The sequence below is a fragment of the Pipistrellus hanaki genome (genome assembly GCF_964339955.1).
Source record: "Pipistrellus hanaki genome assembly, chromosome: 2".
Taxonomy (NCBI): Eukaryota; Metazoa; Chordata; class Mammalia; order Chiroptera; family Vespertilionidae; genus Pipistrellus; species Pipistrellus hanaki.
In genome coordinates this window covers 142,040,307-142,046,306 of record NC_140504.1, presented here as the reverse complement: position 1 = coordinate 142,046,306, position 6,000 = coordinate 142,040,307, and positions in this window count along the sequence as shown.

Genomic DNA, 6,000 nt, shown 5'->3' with positions numbered 1-6,000 from the left:
ATATTGAGCACTATCTTAAGACAAAAAATAGACTGCACATTGTTACAGCTTGAGTTGTCAAAAGCAGCAGAGGCTATTTAGTCCTAGCTTACACACACTTTAAACACCACCAAATGTAACACCATGAAACACAGCTGCCTCTACCCACCACTTACCAAGGTGCACTGGTGTTATGGGTCAGCATGCTGTTATAGTTATTTATATTCTTAGTTAATGTAAACTAGAACAGGTTGACACACTCCAGTTGACCAGAGGCCCCACCACTTCCTCTAACCTAGACTGAGGGAGGTCTCTTTTGGTTAGAGTTTAAGGATGTTGACAGAGCATTTTAGCCAGTACAAAAAAGGCATGTAGCCTGGCCAGTGTGCTCAGTGATTGAGTGTCTACCTATGAACCAGGAGGTCAAGGTTCAATTCCCTGGTCAGGGCAAATGCCTGGACTGTGTGTTCGATCTCCAGTGTGAGGCATGCAGGAGGCAGCTGATCAATGATTCTTTCTCATCATTGATGTTTCTATTTCTCTCTCCCTCTCCCTTCGTCTCTGAAATAAATTTTCAAAAAGAGTATGTAGTTCAAATCATCTGAGAGGACTAGTTAGTATGTAGAAATATTGAAACAGGATCATCAAGACTTTGAGAAGCTGGATTGTTGGGCTTATTAGCAAGATGATTTTTAACGGGGATAAACATGAAGTTCTTCACTTATACTCACTAGACCAGCTGCAAAAACACAGAATGAAGGAGGGCTGGTTTCATAATAATTATGCATGTGTTTAAAAAGATGTAGGATTTTTACTTGACAGCAAGATCAACATGAATCAATCGTACAAGATGTAGCTGCAAAGGAGGTTTTTTTTTTTTGTTTTTTTTTTTGTGTGTGTTTTTTTTTAACAATTTGAGGGGACAACTCTGGAAGTGTAGGATCCAGATCAAGGGACTGATGTGTCTGCATGTTGCACTGTTTATACTTTAAGAAAGACATGAACCAACTGGATCTCATCAGAGAAGTCAGCTGAATACAAGGGACTTTAAAACCATTTCCTGTAAGTAACAGCTGAAGAAACATGAAATATTACCCTGACGAAGAAAAGATTTGAAGAATATAGGATTACTTTTCTCAAATATTTCAAAGGCTCCCCTATAGAAGAAGAACCATTTTGTTCTCTCCTGACCTAGAAAGATAATTAGACTGTCTAATAGGATCTTTGTAAAAGAGTATACCTAGTTTCCTATTTGTACTTCTTTAACTAACAAGTCAGTATGGAAATCCATAATAATTTGTTTCATTTAAAGATCATATCTTGCCGAGATCGGTTTGGCTCAATGGATAGAGCGTCGGCTTGGGAACTGAAGGGTCCCGGGTTCGATTCCGGTCAAGGGCATGTACCTTGGTTGCAGGCATAGGTGGATTAAGGTATGCTATTTTATGCTTTCCAGACTTAATGAATGAGAAGGACTCTCTTACCAGTAGGGGGTGTGCAAGAGGCAGCTGATCGATGACTCTCTCTCATTGATGTTTCTAACTCTCTATCTCTCTCCCTTCCTCTCTGTACAAAATCAATAAAATATATATATTTTTTAAAAAATAAATATCATATCTTCATTGTTCAATTCAAGAAATACTGCACCTACGCTATCTTGCTTTCTGCTGGCAGGGCCTGCAGGGCAGACATAAAGAATGGAACATAACTGACCCAGAGTGCTACATGTGCAGAGAAGTTATAAGAGAAAGCTAGACAGTCAGTTAAGGGTCTGAAGGCAGAGTTCCTAAAATACAACTCTCTCAAATTGAATTTTATTTTATAGGTAATGCAAAGAACTAAGGACAAACAAAAGGTATGTCATGATAGTCCAGAAGCAGAAAGGACTTTATTAGACCTTATAGGTAGAAAATATCAACTTAGGACACCCAACCACTGATGTGGGGGTCATTTCTAGGTCACTCAACCAAGACTCTCGGTCTGCAACTAATCTATTAGGTGGATGGATGCATGGGTATGGACTGAAGAAGCAGTCCACAAAATGAGGTGGCTAAATAGCCCCTAAATCTATTGGTTCTGTTAAATTTCTTGGGCATGGATTTGTCTGCTTTTGACTTGTTATTTTGACAGCATGTAGCCATAGAATACATCAATGAGAGTGGAACTGACAGTATTTCTAAAACTCTGGCTCTATCATGCATGCAAAATGTATTCACTTAGCATATTTTCTCCCTCTATTAAGGTGGGAGCAATTCACATGTCTACCACTAGTTTCCCAATGCAAGTGCAAAACCAAATCAATGATAGGTGGATTAAGGTATGCTATTTTATGCTTTCCAGACTTAATGAATGAGAAGGACTCTCTTACCTATTCATGAATTTCAATCACCAGTGCTCTGATTCTTATGTTGTGGTTCACCCTAAAGCTGTTCTGGATGATGGTGGAGGGAGGGGAGGGCGTTAAGACATTTATAACAGAAACTTACACAACATAGGTTATTATGACTACAATTGTTACTATTTTTATGATCCTTGATCCTATGGTAATCCAGGGGGTAACTAATAACTCCCTTGGTGAAACTGTTTACCCATAAACTCTTTCATGAAGGCTGAGTAGCAATTAAGGTAATGGTTCCGGTGTAGGTAGAGGTAAATGACCTCGTTAAGGGCTCAGCCTAAACGGTACCCTGGTGACCTGAGGATGTTAGCAAGCAGCAGCTTACTCACATGGAGTATTTTATGCACCATATCTCAAGCCCCCTAGCATTATTGTTTGCTTACCATCCTCCAGAGTGACATGAGAATGCTGGGTTGGGGTAGTGTATGCATGCATGTGTGCCCAGGGAATTTTAACTGCTGGCTAGAAGCCTACACATCTTGAACAGTAAGTTCACTTACTTGGGTGACAGTCATGGCCCTCATTCTCAGGAATTAGTGGCATTAATCTTGGCTTAACCACACTCAAATCCTATAATCACTCATCGGCTGATTTGTTTCAGCCAATGTCATAAATCCATCCAAATCCTTTACCTATGAAGAGAGAGAACAAACCCCGGAAATAATTATTCACTTGAATAGCCTGCTGGTGATGTCATAAAACACTACTTATCACTAGCACTACAACCTTTAGTGGCTTTCCATTATGGGACTTCTGGTCCTTGACTCTCTGTGTGTGGTAGGCCCTTTGAAAAGAAAAAGGCATCCTCTAAGTCTAAGGTGATAAGATGTTACCATTCAATGCCAACAAAATGGCCACAGCTGCACAGGCTCCTGCTTATAAAACCTTTGCTTCAGGTGGCAAAAGCACTGAGTTTAAAACATAAGCAAGTTTTTAATTTCACCTTTAGGTCCACAGTCTAGGTTATAGTGTTCACCACTCCCCACAGGGGAGAGCTTAGCCTGGCAGCAAGAGCAGGGGAGAAGAGGATCTGAGTTGACCTCAGAGGGAGGACAGCAATTCTGTCCATAGGTTCTAGCTGGTGTAACAACAATAGCATGGACCATAGTGTTGTGTGTGTGTGTGTGTGTGTGTGTGTGTGTGTGTATACTTGTGTACATGTATTCACATGTGCATTTCACTAGTCTTTCCAGACCAAAGGCCAGTGTACTGCGTCTATTGTAGGGCTGGCTGAGTAGAGCCATGGCTCTTATTAAAGTCATGGTGATGGTTTGGGCCATAATGCCAGGAGCATGCATTCATGAGCAGCCCACCCATTATCTCAATCTTTCATCAAAACCAAAGCCACTCTTACAATTCAAACATAGCCTTTGCTCTAACGTCATACTCCGACACTGTGACAAATTGTTTCACTTTCTTTATGAGCCAGGACTTACAGGCTTCAACTAATTTAGGAAACAATCTGGTGACTAAAGGAATTTTCTTAGAACCCACATCAGCAAAACCCTACAATGCCATCATTCTTCAAAGAGCCAACAAATTTCAATGAGAAAAGCATACATTTTCCATTAAGATTCAGGTTTTGTTTAATATCACTCTTTAGGCATCAAAAATAGGAATGACTAACCATGTCAAAATCATAAGAATGAGGAAAGAAGCAACACAGATTGCAGAAGCCATTATTTCTGGTCCAGATGGCATGCTTTGAGTCTGAAAATCCATTAATAGATTGGTGGAGTTGTTTTTGTGTTCTGTTTCATTCTTTTTAATACTCGACACAGGTGGCTTGATTTGTCTGTCCACAAAGGGATTATAACTTCAGAGTCAGAAAAGGACTCAGCCTTCAATGTATCCTCCACGCCATCTGCCTGGCAGCTTCTAGGACCAGAGAGCAGCAGGTCAGAGTGTGAGGGATATTTGAGATTTCAGGGGCCATGGCAAGAGGGAAATCACTCCTATTTCCTCCTATGGCCCTAACTGCTGCCTGCTGGATTAGGCACTCTCAGCATGCAGCCCAACTGGTATTTCCTAGTTTCTATGACTGTTGTTTCTTAATCCTCCCTTTGGAGGAATGAATAATCCTCAATTAACCACTAGTTAAGGACCTTGCTCCCACCTGAAATATGGCAGCAAACAAAGCATAGAGCTCTTGATACAGTTCAAGGCTAACTTTTTTACAGGAAAAAGTCCACATACAGAAAAGAAGGGACAAATAAGAAGGGACAAAATATATCCATATATATCCATATTTTAATTATAGTGTTCACCACTCCCCACAGGGGAGAGCTTAATTATAGTGTTCACCACTATATATGGATATACATATATATATATGGATATACATATATATCCATATATGTATGTATATCCCTTTGGAATACTTAGAATTAGAAAGCAGAAAGGAAGGCATTTTTACTTTGGAAGTCAAGAAGAAGGGGAAAAAAGTATGCATAGCAATACAGTCTGACTAGTATCAATTGTGCTATGAGGAAAGTGTTAGCTAAGGTGGTTCCTGAATGGCTCACTTCAAGGACCCAGCACACTCAGGTAACAGCTGATGCCCTGGCACCAAGCTCAGAAGCTAGAACATGGCAGGAAACAGATGGTGTCATATTTCCTGGGTCTCACTGTCTAGTTGAGCTCAGCGCCTGCCAAGTACAAAATGAAATACAGAGCACTGCACACATGGCAGGCTGGGTGGCAACCGTGGCAGCAACAGCAAGTTCAGGAGAAAGCAGAGCCTCTGAGGCACAGGTGCATTCTGATTGAAGAAGGGCACAGGGTGGAACTGGCAGCAGGAGGTCTCTCTCTCTTTTCATACATTTAACAGACAGAGCAGAATGGTTTGCAAGTCAGATGCTGAGATAAGCAGTAGAAATTCGGTCACAGCAAAAATAAGATAAACAACCGGGTGAACTCTTGAGTGGCCAGATGGACAGTCAGGTCACAGGTCATCAAATCAGCCACACAGTGCCACATAAAGCAGCAGGCTGGCACTAACAGGGAAGATCACCTGGCAGGCTGGTGGACAGGCATGCAGAGCACAGCAAAACTACCTAAGAAGAGGCTGGGGTGGGGGGCAGGGGGAGGGCTCTTCTTCAAACTTTATTGGCCTGGCCTGCATTGCATTGCTTCTTTGGATTAAGTAAATGTCTGCAGAGAAAATCTGTTCCCCTCCTGTGATGAACACTCATGAGCAGCAGCTTCTACATATGTGTGTCTTTGCTCATTAGCATGCTATAAACAAATTATTAGTTAGCCATCTCCAGCCATGAGCAAGGTTCTGGGCCTGGGCCTATTCTGGGACCCATACATGTTGATGGGTGTAGAGAAAGGGGAAAGAAGAAAGCTTGTAGACTTGCAAGGTGCAGGTGGAAAGGAAGTCTAGGGGTGAAGAGGACAATAAAAACTATCTTAAAGAAAGGTCAAGGAGAATGTGGGGGCAAACCTCACCAATTAGAGGCAACATGGCAGAGAGGAAATATCTGAACTTCAGAGTCAGTCAAATCAGGTTTTCAGCTTTCCCAGGTTTGCAGCTTTTCACAAGGCCTCCACCTCTCTGGGTCTAGGTGTTCCCATTTGTAAGATGAAAACATGGATCTCTACCATGAGTTGTGAGTATG